The sequence below is a fragment of the Nicotiana sylvestris genome, chromosome 10 (assembly GCF_000393655.2).
Source record: "Nicotiana sylvestris chromosome 10, ASM39365v2, whole genome shotgun sequence".
NCBI lineage: Eukaryota > Viridiplantae > Streptophyta > Magnoliopsida > Solanales > Solanaceae > Nicotiana > Nicotiana sylvestris.
The window spans coordinates 25,866,515-25,882,237 of record NC_091066.1 but is presented as its reverse complement, the minus strand read 5'-3'; positions in this window follow the sequence as shown (position 1 = coordinate 25,882,237).

Genomic DNA, 15,723 nt, shown 5'->3' with positions numbered 1-15,723 from the left:
CTAATGCTAGGCTATAAATAGGAGAACTTCCATTAGAACAGGGGACTGGATTTTGGAGAGACAGAGACAGTTAAAAAAAACACACAGATAGAGAGAGAGCAAGGGATAGAAAACATACAGATAAAATCAGAAACTGTTCTTCCTATTGTTGTTTGGATTTCACTTGTTTTCAACCTCTTTAATCAATACTGATTCTTCCAAGTCCTAACTGAGGTTACTGGTTGTGTGTTGCATTAGTTTATTCCTGGATTTGGTCTGTCTGGAGTTCTGTTTCTACTACACTGCTTACTGCTGTCATTTTGCTACTTTTTCCATCGGCTATAGTTGCATCTTGCACTGGAATTTGTTCTGCTCTTACCTGTTGTTACTGCTACTATTTCGTTTACCACTATTACTCTACTGACTTCTCTTCTTCTTCAATTGTAAGCACTTCCAGGTACATACTTCTGAAACCATGTGTTGTTGAAAGCTTGAAGTTTGAAGTAGAAATAAAGAAATGAACGTTGTTTACTTCACAGTACTTGTGTTCAAAGTATAGCAATAGGTTGGATGATAGTTAGCCTGTATTTGTTTAAGTTCATTCCAACTGCATTTGCTCTGTATGAATTAATACACATCCTAATTGAGATGGACTACTAGATAGTATTGTTGTTAGATCAGATGTATTTCCATGTGTATAACCATTGGGTTTGATTTACTGATGACAGTATAACATAGAATCATGGCAAGCATCTGTATGTACTCCTGCCTAGACCTCTGAACTGTTCAAATTTTTTATATCCGGTCCCATTTGATTTCAAGATAAATGTATCCCAAACAAATTCTCATGTGGTGTTACGTTAACGGGTTAGCCATGTATGCCGACTCTCTTGTTAGATTCCTTGTTTCGATATAGGTTTGATAATAACTGATATTTGGCATCGGCCCGCCATTTAGACAAAGCGGCTATTAATAAGATTAGCAAGTTCATTTTTTACCTATTTTTGAAGCACGAAATAATGCAACAATTTTGAGGAAAACTAATTTAATAGGCATGAGTTGGGTAAGATGGTTTGGCGTTTAGATCAAATAAACTCCCAAATGAGCATTAATAATTAAGGTTAATTCCAGCACTAATAGTCGCGGACGATTATTCGTTTGTTCACATAATCGTGGGGAGTTAATTTAGCTATAGGATGATTAATCATGTTCGGATATATTATTTCATCGTCCTCGATTTGGTTCATAATTTCTAGTAACGTTCCTTTCAATAAATGCGCGTCTCAATTTAGCATTTAATATGGTATGCCTCTTTTAAGCTTGTAACGATTTAGGATTTTTCTTATTTATTTTTAGAAAACAAAAAATATAGAAATGTAGTCATGCTAAGAGTATCCTTTTAAAAATAATGAGATGAGCCTCGCCAAATAAAAATGCAAATTGCGGGGCCCTCAATAATTGATCATAATAAATACTTAGAATTTGGGATGGACCGTTTAGTAAATTTCACTGCCTTCCCCAAAGATAATAACGCGTTAGACTCTTTAGGCGCGACTTAATTAAATTACATTCTTAAATTCGGGTGCACATTTATGTGACCCAAATTCAAATCTCAACGGAGTCGAAATGTGTCAAACAACTACGGGTGCATTGATTGTGACGTGGTTCGAGATGCATTTTCACGACGTTGCAATTCTATAAAAATAAATGATAATAATAAAAGCGGTTTAAACTTAATAAAAGCACGTAAGTCATAACATGTATTTAAATCAGATATTTAGCCATTATAACAATTTAAGCGACCGTGCTAGAACCACGGGATTCGAGGGTGCCTAACACCTTCCCTCGGGTCAACAGAATTCCTTACTTAGAATTTCTGGTTCGCAGACTTCATTTGGAAAAGTCGAAAATTTCCTCGATTTGGGATTCAAGATAAACCGGTGACTTGGGACACCAAAAACCAAACCTTTCCCAAGTGGCGACTCTGAATTAAATATTGTCACTTAAATTGGAAAAACTCCCTCGCGCATTTGTCCTTCGGGGCGGGCGCGCAAAAAGGAGGTGTGACAGCTCTGGCGACTCTGCTGGGGACTAAACCCAGAACCACTGGTTCAGGGTTCAAGAATTCGAGCTTAGAATAATTATTATATTTGGCTTTATTATCTGATCTTTATTACATGTTTTGGCATAACGTGCTAAATGTTGTTTTTTTTACCGCTTTAATATTATCTGAACAGTATATAAACTATGCTGAAACCCTTCTCTTCTTACCTCCGGGGAGAAGCTCGCTGGTCGAGGCTCCCTATTCTGTTAGTGTCAATACCTGAAATAAGAAAGAGGACGGACAAGTTACGAAGCCGGATGGCCTTTTGGTTCCCGGTAAGTTGCCCCCTCCTCGACTTGAGTTGTCTGCTCGGGTACACAGTCTAGAACATATACCCAGGTTATAAACCTAGTATAACGAAACCTCATGCTGGATCCCTAGTAGGAACGCTTATCTGCATCATGTTGCATTTGACATAGGGGACTCAACACAGGGGTTGGGTCCGTCTAGGACAGGCAACCTGAAATGAAAAGACCGTCCTGCTGCATCCCGTTTGTTTTGCGCATCTATTTGCTTCGGATCTGCATGCTAACCGGTTTCCGAAAAATTTTCAAAAAAAAAAGAATAGCAGGGTAGGGAGATAATTACTTATTTTTGAAAAAAATAAAACCAATGTCCAAGTAATGTCAAAACCTCACCAGAATTTTCTTAAAAAAAAGAGAAAAAGAAAAATGAAAACAAAGTTTGTCTTTTAGTTTGATTTATTCCTTTTAATCGCTTTCAAAATCCAAAATATATATAAATAAAAAAAAGGGAAAAATTCAAAAAAAAAATTATTGTTTCATTTGTAGTATCTCTTTAAAAGATTTTCGAAATTTCAAAAAAAATTGAAAAAAGAAGTTTAAAATGTATAAATATTTCCTTAGTCTCTTTTCAAAAAAAAAATAATAATATATATATTCCTCTTTTTTCTTTAAAAGATTTTATTTGTTTCCCCGATTTCTGATCCGCCCGAACTACGCCGGTTTGATTCTCACAGGGTGTGAGATACGTAGGCAACTCTCATCGGGTCCAACCTCCCATTTTGCAAAAAAAAAAAAATCTTGAAAAAAAAAGATCTAGATAATTTTATTTTTTGAGTCTAATAAAAGTTTTTTTATTTGGCATAATCACCCTAATAAATGTGCAGGATGAACACGATACAAAACAAACCTTTTTCAATAATGACCAAGATCCCTTTTGAGTTGCGATTATGGTGGAACGACTTAGGCAATGAGGGGCAAGACAAAGTAAGGAAATATCTGAAAGATCTCCCGGATTTACTAGACATTCAGCCTCGGGGTGATATTATCAGATCATTGGTCACTTGTTGGGATTCAACACATAACGTATTTCATTTCTCGGACTTTGAGCTCACCCCGACATTGGAAGAAATAGCGGGATACATCGGAGATGATGAAGCTCCGTTAAGGTTCAAATACTTGATTGCACCTAGGGCCGTCACGGTACACCGGTTTCTGAATTTCCTAAAAATACCTCGAACGTTCCACCATCCAGATCTTGCCAAAGGATTCTGCAGTCTCCACCTCATATATGCTAGATACGGCCACGTGGGCGGATTCAATAAGCCGGATTTCAAACTATGCAGTAGAGGCAACCGACAAAAGTGGGACGAACACAGGTTGGTAGCTTTTATGACAGCCTTTCTGGGTCTTATAGTGTTCCCAAGGAAAGACGGAAACATTGATCTAAAAGTAACTGGGGTCGTCAGTACTTTGCTCACCCAAGATAAAAGTACTATGGCGCCTATGATTGTGGCTGACATTTTCCGGGCTCTCACTGTTTGCCGAGCCAGGGGCGACTTTTTCGAAGGATGTAACCTACTATTGCAAATGTGGATGACCGATCATTTATGCCACCGCTCCTCGCTCTTGGGTTACAGTTCGCCCGAGAAAACTTGTATTGGAGAATTCTACACAAGAATCAGAGGGTTCAATCTACCCGAGGGAGTCACAGCATGGACCTCATTTCTCCGAACTCTCACTGCCAACAAAATCCAGTGGACGCTCGGATGGTTTCCCGTTGAGGAAATCATATACATGCCGGCAACCAGGCCCCACTTTCTGTTAATGGGGCTTAAAATCATCCAACCCTATGCACCATATCGGGTTTTGAGGCAACTTGGGAGGTATCAAGTGGTGCCGAAAGATGAAGATTTGAGTACCCAAGTGATTGAAATCAGTCCGGACGGTCGTTTCCCCGAAGAAGAAGTTCGCCAAATCTGGAGTGAGTGCCAACATCTGACAGTAAACACTTGTGTGATGGATACGGCAAAAGGGGAAGTTGCCCCCGGGTATCACGCTTGGTTTAGAGGTGGTATATCCTGCGACAGACCGGCAAAAAGACCTCATCTCAAAGATTTCGTTGAGTCGTCCCAAGAGCAATGGAACTGGTTAGCAAAAGAAAAGGGGTATCGGGCAGAGATCGGTGATTTGAAGCTACTGATTGACAGTCTGAAATTCGATAACAACATACAAATCGCTGCGGATCGAAGCGAAAAGAACAGATTGGTCCAAGAAAATGAAGAACTTAAGGCCCAAATCCAGAAATTGAGATTGGCTCTTGATGAACAGCCCAGAAGTCGATCAGACCAGCAGTTGATAAAAGGGTTGAAAAGAGAGGTCAGAGAATGGCGAGATGGTTTAGAAGAGTCTGAAAATGTCATGGCAGAGCTCAAAGCACAGTGGGGTACAAGTGCAGATAAGCATCGCCGATACTTGAACCAATTGAAACGCGACCACGAGAAAACTGTTGCTAAAATGAAGAGAGAGATGGCTACGCTTGAGGTTAAGGCAGTTAAGCAGGCCGAGGATTTCCAATTTGAGAGCAGATACTGTTACGACTTGTTGGCCCAAATAAAGGCAGAAGTACGGCAATTGAAGAATCAGCATATACAAGATTCCCAGGTTTTAAAAACGTGCAGTGATCAGATAAAACGCCTGCTCATAGAGAAGAAACAAACCAGAGATAGGATCAGGACCATTGCCCACGCCATCATCAGACGATGTCTACGGTGTGAGAACATGACCTGTATTACCGTTCTCTCAGCAGTGATGGGCTATGTCAAGCAGACCATGCATGAGCTGGAGCAACTTGAGAGGGATCTCACACCTAGGACCGCGGCAAGGCCGAACGATGCCCCACGGGCACCAATTTTCGAAGCCTTAATGTATTCATAGGTCGAGTCTGTATCATAGCATATTATGTCTGTCTTCTCGCATCAGGGTGCATTAGTCTGTTTGAGTCTATGTTTATTTTCAAGTTTTGTTTTTCAAAAATGTTGCTTGTAATAGATCGTTTCAGTAATAAAATGCGTGTTTCTTTTACATTCATCTGTTTTTGAACTACGTAATGATCTGATTCGCGTGGCATCGTGATACGTAGGCAATCCTCATCGGATCCGGTCACATTTCAACCGCAAAAAATTGAAAACAGAAACAAAAAAAAGGGGGAAAATAAGAAAAAAAAAATAATATAATAAAAGCCTGAAAAGGAAGCCGGAATGACGCATGCTTTCGTCACAAACATGTAGGAATTCACTTAACTGTATAGGTGCATCATGACCCAATGTGAGATTGCCTATCTGTTATTTGTTTCGGACTAACCGTTCGTTTGTCGTTGAGTCTCTCCAGGTTTTTGGAAAAGGTGGTTGGTTTGGTGAAAGTCTGGCCTCGCACTCATACTTCACGAGGTCGAAAGGGAGTGTTCAATTACCTGTTGTTAAGTCAGGAGGCGGTGCTCACACTTACTTCACAAGGTCAAAGGGAAGTATAGAAATGTCTTCAGAAATTCCTTTGCCGACAATTCCTGTTTCCGAGGAGAGTTCGATCTCGGCCGTCCTCACACCCGAGTACGCAACTGCGGAAGAGAATAGAATCCTACGGCTCCGCATGTTGGAAATGCTGGATGACTGGAATAACAGAAAAGAGCCACCAAGTGTCATCCCTGGATTCCCTAAGTTGTTCTCCAGGACAAGCGGGACTTCTAACGTCCCCATAAGCTATCCGGCTGCCCCATTCGGATACCCAGCCATTTCGGCCTTCTCTGCTGGATCGCCCTCTGATTCTCATCCCCGAGTGTCGACAACAAATGCAAACACAAACATCTTTACTGCACCACCCTGCCCGATCGCGGCACAACCTGCTACGTACAAGCCAAATTTTGACTCATCCTCGTTTACATTCCAAGCACCGTCTTTCTCAATGGAACCAACTCGGTTCGTCACTTGCACTCATCCTCCACAGCCTCAGTACGAGTTTGCACCTGTGCAGGATCAGAACCCCAAAATGGCTGAACAAGAAGAGATGGCCAAAAGAATGAGAAGCCTTGAGCAGAGTTTGAAGAACATGCAAGGTTTGAGCGGACAGAAGAGCATCTCCTACACTGATCTATGCATGTTCCCTCACGTGCACCTACCAGTGGGTTTCAAGACCCCAAAGTTTGAGAAATACGACGGGCACGGTGACCCTATTGCTCATCTCAAGAAATATTGCAACCAATTGCGGGGAGCCGGCGGAAAAGAGGAGTTGCTAATGGCATATTTCGGGGAAAGTCTGGTGGGAATAACCTCGGAATAGTATATGGACCAAGACATATCACGATGGCATATATGGGATGATCTCGCCAGAGATTTTGTGAGACAATTCCAGTATAACATCGACATTGCACCAGACCGAAATTCTCTGTCAAACTTGAAGAAGAAACCTTCAGAAAGCTTCAGAGAATATGCTATTAAGTGGCGCGAGCAGGCGTCGAGGGTGAAGCCTCCCATGGACGAGATAGAAATGGTCACTACTTTTCTCCAGGCTCAAGAGTCCGACTATTTCCAAAACATGATGTCAGCCATGGGAAAGCCTTTCGCAAAAGCGATTAAGATTGGGGAGATGGTGGAGAATGGTCTGAAAACGGGTAGAATTTTGAGTCAGGCAGCCATAAGGGCAACCTCCCAAGCCGTCCAAAACGGGTCTGGAGGTATGGCGAGAGGAAAGAAAAAGGAAAAAACGACCATGGCAGCATCAGAAGCAAGGGAATATCGTAATCCCAGGCCCCGTTTTCCAGAAAGGACCCCACAACACTACTACCCCCACCAAAGTGTGGCATATGCTCCTCAACCCTACATGGTTATGAACACCCAACCTTATGTCCATCCGCCGCAGCAAGCCAATCGAGGCCAAGCTCCACCTCCCAGAAATCAGCCTCCATACCGCAACCACTACAACCCACAGCCTCCTCAAAATAACTTCCGCCCTCAGGAACCACCTAGAAGGCGGACTTTCACGCCCATCGGTGAGCCATACTCTGCTTTGTTCCCGAAGCTAGTTCAGCTGGGTTTCCTGCAGCCGGTCCCTCAGACAAGGCACAATCCGGCATCACCTTCTTACAAAGCCGGTGTTAGATGCGCCTATCATTCAGGAGCGGAAGGGTACGATACAAATGATTGTTGGGCTTTGAGAAGGGTCATCGAGAATTTAATAGAGCAAGGGAAAATAGTGCTAAGGGACGAGGAGGTCCCAAATGTGACTAACAATCAGTTGCATGCTCACAACAACGGGCCGCTAATTGGAATGATCTGCGAGGACAAAGAATTTGATCCTGCTTTAAAAGCCATAATCGCCATCGCCGACGCAGGGAAAAGACCTGAAACAACCCCGAAGCTAGAAAAAGGGGAAAAGAAGGTCAGTACTGTGAAGGGCGAGCCTGAAAAGAAGGTGGAGAAAAAGACGGTGCTTGTGAAGAATGGAGTTCTTTATGTCCCGCGAGGTCAAGCAGAGAAGCCTCAGAGTTTCGAAGTCAAAAGGGCAAGGCCAATGTGCGTACCAAAAGGGGCCTATGTGGTCCGAGGGACGATTCAACCACCTCGGCTGAATGAGCCAGTGGTTATCGGACGCGTGCCACAGAAGCTGATGACCAACCCATCCACAGTGCCGTGGAACTATCAAAGAACGTTGGTTACGTACAAAGGTAAAGAAGTCATGGGAGAACTTCCGGAAAATACTTTCATTGGAAGGTATTCGAACACTCAAGAGCTAAACAATGCCACACGGAAACGCTTCCCACCAAAGAAGCCTGTAAGCGTTGAAGAAGCGGAAGTTTTCTTCCAACAAATGAAAATGCCAGACTACGAAGTGGTAGATCAACTGCGCAAGTGCCCCGAGCAAGTGTCCATGCTATCTCTGCTGATGAGGTCAACCGAGCATCAAAAGATCTTACTCAAGACCCTGAACGAAGCATACGTACCAGTTGAAACCTCAGTTGAACAACTGGAACGGATGACAGAGAGGTTCTTCGCCGTCAACCAGGTCTCTTTCAGCAAGAACGATTTACCCCCAGAGGGAGTGGCTCACAACAAAGCCTTGCATCTAACATTTAAATGCGAAAACTACTACGTCAAGCGGGTAATGTTGGATGGAGGTTCAGGTGTTGACATTTGTCCGCTCTCCACGCTACAGAGAATGGAAATTGGGACCGGAAGAATCCGCCCCAATAATGTCTACGTAAGGGCTTTCGACGGCATCAAGAGAGACACCCTGGGGGAAATAGACCTGGTGTTGACCATAGGACCAGTCGAGTTTGAAATAACCTTCCAGGTGCACGACATGGATACATCCTACAATTTTCTCCTCGGCAGACCTTGGATTCATGCGGCAGGAGTTGTGCCTTCCACTCTTCACCAAATGGTGAAGTTTGAGTACGAAGACCGGGAAATTGTGGTCCACGAAGAAGATGAGCAGTCTATTTATCGGGACCCATCCATCCCATATCTTGAACCAAGGGAAGGGAGCGAGCACACGGTCTATCAGGCTTTCGAGATTGTGTTAGCAGAGCAGTACGAAGAGGGAAGGCCTTGCCCCTTACCTTTCCTGTATAACGCCTCGATCATGGTGGCTAAAGAGATGATCCGGCATGGATTCAGGCCAGGGAAAGTACTCAGATGAACATTGCAGGGAATAACAGAACCCATCACCTTGCCTTCCGCCAAGAAACATTTTGGGATAGGTTTTCAACCCACTCCAGAAGATGAAGAATGGGAAAAGAAAAGGAAGAATGGGGGGTGGAAACTGCCTCGGCCACTACCGGATTTATATAAAACTTTCGTCGAACCAAAATACACCGAAGAAGAAGACGATGAGGTTTTCACGGCTGAGGAAATAGAGGAGATATGTGGGGCAATGAGAGAAATGCTCTACGAGGCTCACATGGTTCAACTAGGAGAAGGCACTAGCACCGCCAAAATACTATATATGGGGCCAAACGCCAAACTCTGAAACTGGGAGGCCACGCCATTCCCGACTAGGCAGAAGTCCGGGTAGACCTGTCCTGCCACCTTTCCTCTGCATCACAAGTTATCTCCAGGATATAACTTGGATATTTTCTTCTTTTAATTGTTGTTTTGAATTCCTGAGTTGTAAACATTGTTGTCTTCCAAATTTCAAGAAGAAAAATAAGAAAAACATCATCATTGTTTTCTCATTTTTCCCTTTGTTCTGATTTTGTTATTTTTCCTTTATCTTTTCTTTCAGTTATAATAATGTGTCTTTAAATATGACATGCTTGCGGACTTTACGCCCAGATCACAACGAGCTATTTAATTGTGAAATAATGAACCCAGAACTAGAATATGATGAAGAAGAGGCTTTTAGGGAAATAAACCGAGAATTGGAACATTTTGAGAATAAACCTAAGCCAAATCTGAATGACACCAAACCGGTTAATTTAGGAACTCCTGAAGAAATCCGGGAGACCAAAATAAGCATTCACACGGACAAGAAAATGCGGGACACGATAATTCAACTCCTTTTTGAGTTTAAAGATGTGTTTGCTTGGTCATACGATGACATGCCAGGACTAGGTGTTGATCTAGTGGTTCATAAATTGCCAATTCACCCTGATTGTCCTCTAGTTCAACAAAAGCAATGAAAGTTCAAAACTGAGGTCAGTGACAAGATTAAAGAGGAGATCACCAAGCAGCTGAAAACGGGAGTGATTCGGGTAGTCCAGTATACAACATGGTTGGCAAATGTGGTTCCAGTGCCGAAAAAAGATGGGAAGACTCGGGTATGTGTGGATTATCGAGACCTGAATAGGGAGAGTCCCAAAGACAATTTCCCATTGCCCAACATCCACATCCTTGTTGATACTTGCTCCAAACATGAGATACAATCTTTCGTAGATTGCTACACTGGGTATCATCAGGTATTGATGGATGAAGAAGACGCCGAGAAAACTGCCTTCACCATGCCTTGGGGCACTTACTGTTATCGGGTCATGCCATTTGGTCTGAAGAATGCTGGGGCTACTTATATGAGGGCCATGACTGCCATTTTTCATGACATGATGCATCAAGAAATAGAGGTGTATGTGGACGATGTGATAGTCAAGTCCAGGACGCAGGATAATCACATCCAAGACTTGAGGAAGTTCTTTGAGAGACTGAGGAAGTACGACTTGAAGTTGAACCCAGCCAAATGTGCTTTCGGAGTCCCATCGGGCAAGCTTTTGGGCTTCATAGTAAGCAGGAGAGGTATCGAATTAGATCCAACAAAGATAAAATCTATCAGGGATCTACCTCCCCCAAGAACGAAGAAAGACGTGATGAGTTTGTTGGGCAGGTTAAACTATATCAGTCGATTTATTGCCCAGCTGACAAGAACGTGCGAGCCCATATTTAAGCTGTTAAGGAAAGATGCGGCGATCAAATGGACGGCTGAGTGTCAAGAAGCTTTCGACAAAGTCAAAGAATATCTTTCAAATCCCCCAGTTTTGGTCCCGCCAGAGCTAGGGACACCACTGTTCTTGTATCTGACAGTCTTGGAAAATTCTTTCGGTTGCGTCCTCGGGCAACATGACATAACCGGAAAGAAAGAACAAGCGATCTACTACTTGAGCAAGAAATTCACCAGCTACGAGGCCAAGTATACTCTGCTAGAAAGAACGTGTTGCGCTCTGACGTGGGTTGCTCAAAAGCTGAGACATTATCTCCAAGCTCACACTACTTTCCTCATAAGCAGGCTGGATCCTTTGAAGTATATATTTCAGAAACCAATGCCTACTGGAAGACTGGCCAAGTGACAAATCTTGCTTACTGAATTCGACATAGTCTATGTCACCCGCACGGCAATGAAAGCCCAGGCGTTAGCAGATCATTTGGCCGAAAATCCAGTCGATGAGGAATACCAGCCGTTGAGTACCTATTTTCCAGACGAAGAAATAAACATCGTAGAAGTGGAGCACGCTCATGTTTGGAAGATGTTCTTTGATAGAGCCGTAAATGCCAAAGGTATAGGAATCGGGGCGATTTTGATCTCGCCTTCTGGTCAGCATTATCCAGCCACAGCTAGACTGCGTTTCTTTTGCACAAACAATACAGCTGCGTACGAAGCCTGCATCATGGATGCATATGGCAATCGATCAGGATGTTGAAGACTTGCTGATTATGGGAGATTCCGACCTGATTATTCGGCAAGCCCAAGGTGAATGGGAAACTCGGGATGTAAAGCTTATCCCTTATCGACAGCACGTGGAGGACCTCGGCAAGCGTTTTAAATCAATAGAGTTCAGGTATATCCCGCGATGTCACAATGAACTAGCAGATGCACTTGCTACCTTGGCTTCGATGCTACCCTACCCAGGCAACGCCCATGTCGATCCCTTGGAAATCCAAATTAGGGAGAGACACGGTTACTGTAACGTAATCGAGGCAGGATCGTGTATACAACCATGGTACCATAATATCAAGAGGTTCTTGAAGGCACAAGAATACCCCGAGCATGCTACTAGAGATCAAAAGAGAACCATTAGGCGGCATGCAAGTGGTTTCTTTTTGAGCGGTGAGTTGTTGTATAAGAGGACCCCGGACCTCAATCTACTAAGATGTGTCGACGCCAAGGAGGCGAGAAGGATCATGCACGAAGTACACGCAGGAGTGAGCAGACCTCACATGAACGGGTATGTTTTAGCAAAAGAAATCCTTCGAGCAGGTTATTACTGGATGACCATGGAAAAGGACTGCTTTAGCTTCGTTCGGAAGTGTCATCAGTGTCAGGTGCACGGTGACTTGATTCATGCACCTCCCACGGAATTGCATCCCATGTCTGCACCTTGGCCATTTGTTGCCTGGGGCATGGACGTCATTGGTCCGATCGAGCCGAAGGCCTCAAATGGACATAGATTTATACTGGTTGCCATCGACTACTTCACAAAATGGGTAGAGGTTGTCACTCTCAAGTCGGTCACCAAAAAAGCTGTAGTGGATTTTGTACATTCGAATCTTATCTGTCGTTTCGGTATCCCTGCAACTATCATCACAGATAACCCAGCGAACCTAAATAGTCACTTGATGGGAGATGTATGCGAGCAGTTCAAAATAACGCATAGGAATTCTACTCCTTATCGGCCCAAGGCCAATGGCGCTGTAGAAGCAGCAAACAAGAACATCAAGAAGATTTTGAGGAAAACGATCCAGAGTTCCCGACAATGGCACGAACAGCTACCCTTTGCATTATTAGGATATCGCACTACTGTACGCACATCAGTGGGGGCAACCCCTTATCTTTTGGTTTATGGGACCGAGGCTGTGATACCAGCAGAGGTGGAAATTCCTTCGCTCCGAACCATTGTCGAAGCCGAAATCGAAGACAACGAGTGGGTCAAGACTCGATTGGAGCAGTTGACTTTGATTGACGAGAAATGAATGGCTGCGGTTTGTCACGGGCAGTTGTACCAACGAAGGATGGCCCGTGCTTACAACAAGAAAGTCAGACCCAGGAACTTCAAAATAGGTCAACTGGTACTAAGGCGCATTCTGCCACATCACCAGGAAGCGAAAGGAAAATTCGCTCCAAATTGGAAAGGCCCATACATCATAAGGAAGATATTGCCGAGAGGAGCATTGTATCTAGGTGATATCGAAGGAAATAACCCCGAAACAGCAGTAAATGCGGATGCAGTCAAGAGATACTATGTCTGAGTGACACCCAGCGGTCCTGACACATTTGAAATGCTGAAGGTTTTATTCCCACTACCCCAAACTCTATCAACTCTCTCTACAAGCCTTTGGGCCGATTACATTTTTTTAGTTACCAATCAAAAAAAACAACAAACAAACAAAACATTGATCGGTGCCTGAACTACGTCTGACTTGATTCCGAAAGGATACATAGGCAGCCTCTCTCTGAGGTTCATTCACACCAACAATAAAATCCCATTTACCCTGAAATTGAAACCGGGGCACGTCAAAACGGCTTAGAAGTCGTAGTATCATCTACTTTTCTTTGCCAAGCACAAGCCCTTCAGATCAATTACCAAAGGTAAGGGAAAGCCAAGAAGCGTCACGAATGGAGGCCGGTACACTCTAAATTGAGAAATAAAATGAGAGAGTCCGTCGGTGAAAACCTTCGGGCACCGTGAGGCGACGAGAGTAGAGAAACCAAAATGAGAGAGCTTGTTTAGTAAAAACTCGCAAAGAGTGCTATCGAGCGACAACAAGGAGGGAAATGAGAGAGGTCAGCTAGCGAAAACCCGCAAAGGGCGCTGTTGGCCGAAAGGATGACTCCGCCCCAGGAAGTCTCGGCAAAGTTCCACCGGTTTGGAAACACAGATCCATTTTGGTTCGGGAGGAAATTCAAGTTCATTAAAGTTCAGGCGTCCAGTCCAAAGAGCATGTCATGTCCATTTAAAGTCAGCATTGTTTTCCTCAGATAAGTCTTTCTTGTCCCAAAAGGGAAACTTCTTTTCTGAAATTTGCTTTCTCTGTTCTTTGTTTTTCTTCGAATCCCTTTCATTTTTAACCCTAAGTTCCAGATATACCGGAAAAGATAGGTGGCAGGATTGGTTTCACGGAATTCCGTTTCGCAAGGGAAATGCCCCGCTTCGTTGGTACGTTTGTCCGAACCTGATGATGGTTCATGATGTTGACTGCATTCTAAGTGAAGTCACGAAAACAAATATATATATATATATATATATATATATATATATATATATATATATATATATATATATATATATATATATATATATATAAAGAGAAGAAAAATCCCCACAGACTTCCCCTTTGTACAAATCCCCACAAAGCCTCCCTTTGTAAAAATTCCCCAAAGAGTCTGCCCCAACAAAATCCCCACATATTTTCCCTTTTTACAGATCCCCACAGGGCCTCCCTTTGTAAAAAAAAAAAATCCCCAGCAAATCCGCTTTGTAAAATTCCCCAGCGAGCCTGCCCCAACAAATCCCCGGCATGTCCGTTTTGTAAAAAATCCCCACAGAACCGCTTTCAGACAAATCCCCACAGAGTTTCCCTTGTGCAAACCCCCACAGAGTTTCCACAATAAAATCCCCATTGAAAATCCCCAAGCAAAACGGAGTGGAAAAAACCAAAGCCTTACAAGGCAAATCATCACAGAATCTGGAAATGCAAGCCTGAGCCATCTAAAAGGGTTTCGCCATTTGAATCCAATCAATGGCAAAGTTTCTCAACAGAAATAAGGACGAAACAATGCAACCGGAACAATCAAGGTCACCGAACCAACCGCCATTTCCGAGCTAACAATTGTTCTTTGTTTGTAAAGTTGAAACAAGTATAATCCAAGACAACCGTGCAAGAAGCAGGTGTCACCCAAAGAAGAAAGTAAATGAGTACAAGAAACAGTTTGGCAATAAGGAATCCACTCGAAAGGTAAGTTTCCACGAAATTCTCTTTTACCTTTTACTAAAACAAGAAAATTCAAAAAAAGGGTCAGTTAGTATCCTCGAACTTTTCCATTAAGTCAGCATCAGGGCTCCAACCTTGAACTGAACCTTTTTTCATTTAGCCAGTATTAGGGCTCCAACCCTGAACTGAGCATTGTCAGTTAGTATCCTCGAACCTTTTCCCTTTAGTCAGCATTAGGGCACCAACCCTAAACTGAACTTTTTCCCTTTAGTCAGCATTAGGGCTCCAACTCTAAACTGAACTTTTCCCCAGTTAGTCAGCATTAGGGCTCCAACCCTAAACTGAACTTTTTCCTTTAGTCAGCATTAGGGCTCCAACCCTAAACTGAACTTTTTCCCTTTAGTCAGCATTAGGGCTCCAACCCTAAACTGAACTTTTTCCCTTTAGTCAGCATTAAGGCTCCAACCCTAAACTGAACTTTTCCCCAGTTAGTCAGCATTAGGGCTCCAACCCTAAACTGAAATTTTTCCCTTTAGTCAGCATTAGGGCTCCAACCCTAAACTGAACTTTTTTCCTTTAGTCAGCATTAGGGCTCCAACCCTAAACTGAACTTTTCCCCAGTTAGTCAGCATTAGGGTTCCAACCCTGAACTGAACTTTTCCATTTAGTCAGCATCAGGGCTCCAACCCTGAAGTGAACTTTTTTTCATTTAGCCAGCATTAGGGCTTCAACCTTGAACTGAGCATTGTCTGTTAGTCAGCATTGGGGTTCCAACCCTGAACTGAACTTTTCTATTCAGTCAGCATCAGGGCTTCAACCCTGAACTGAACTCTTTCCATTTAGCCAGCATTAGGGCTTCAACCCTGAACTGAGCATTGTCTGTTAGTCAGCATTGGGGTTCCAACCCTGAACTGAACTTTTCCATTTAGTCAGCGTCAGGGCTTCAACCCTGAACTGAACTCTTTCCATTTAGCCAGCATTAGGGCTTCAA